At 25.7% G+C, this 965-nt stretch overlaps 1 long non-coding RNA gene across 2 annotated transcripts in view; it reads right to left on the minus strand.

Moving 5' to 3' along the window:
• Positions 1-965, minus strand: part of LOC136797068 (uncharacterized) — a 29,433-nt gene that overhangs the window by 1,823 nt on the left and 26,645 nt on the right. The window contains exons 2-3 of one of the 2 annotated variants that reach the window (XR_010844869.1): positions 731-836; positions 533-650 (exon numbers count right to left, since the gene is read on the minus strand). This is a non-coding gene — a long non-coding RNA (uncharacterized lncRNA). Of the gene's footprint in view, positions 1-464; positions 651-730; positions 837-965 lie in introns of those variants that run through there. The other variant, XR_010844868.1, reaches the window with a different exon arrangement.

The raw sequence follows: 965 nt of genomic DNA on the forward strand, positions 1-965 counted from the left end.
ATTAATAATTATAAAAAATTATCTCTCAATTATATAATAAAGTGTTAGTGATCACCATTTAATATTTTGTTTTCTATATAAGGAGGAATAAAAAAAGCGAGCTGAACACAGAAGTCACAAGTGGTATTTCTGTGTTTGCAACGAAATACTCCACACTTTATAGTAATACTTGAAGTGGCACCCATTCCTATGGGATAGTTTATGTTTGGTTTTTTAATGTTATTAAATATGAAGTGACTTTTTTGTTTTATCCTATCGAGTTGTGGATAGCCTAGGTATGTTATTTATTATTAGTTTATATAAACGATCTTTAACTCATCATTTTTGTTAAATTACTACAATTGATTATTTATTTTATGTATTTCATAGGATAAATCTTTTTGAAAGAGGGTTGCCGCATAAGCAAATAAATAAATAATAATAATAATTATTATTATTATTATTATTACAACTAATAATAAAAGTAGGTTGCTAAAAATTGAGTTTAATAGATGAAGAACAATGCAATTTAGAGAAAATGGCGATTACTAACATTGTTTTTAAAAATCCACTAAATTGAAGTACAGTCATTACTTAAATATTTCATATACACTGTAGTTTTTGTCTTTTATCAAAAGGTATAAACACAATCGTACATTCTTGCGACTTCTCTGAAACATAAAAGCGATAAAACAATTATTTATATATTTAAATATACATTAATATAACATAATATGGCTTAGTGGTGTACATTTTGGTTTTAGGATCAAGGCAAGAGTCGTAATCACCGCATTCTTGATCAATTTTGCAGCATCTAGTGTTTGGGCATCTCCATGAATCTGACATTAATGTTGGAGCTGTAAATGGATAAAAATTATTATTTCGACTCAATTAAAAAAAAAATTATCTATAAGTTATCTTTTAATCAAGTGAAAACTAAAAATAAAAATAAAGAGAGGAGTACGAAATAAAACACTTAAAGTAAA

Source organism: Halyomorpha halys, unplaced genomic scaffold (assembly GCF_000696795.3).
Source record: "Halyomorpha halys isolate HHAL.00 unplaced genomic scaffold, Hhal_1.1 Scaffold236.1, whole genome shotgun sequence".
Taxonomy (NCBI): Eukaryota; Metazoa; Arthropoda; class Insecta; order Hemiptera; family Pentatomidae; genus Halyomorpha; species Halyomorpha halys.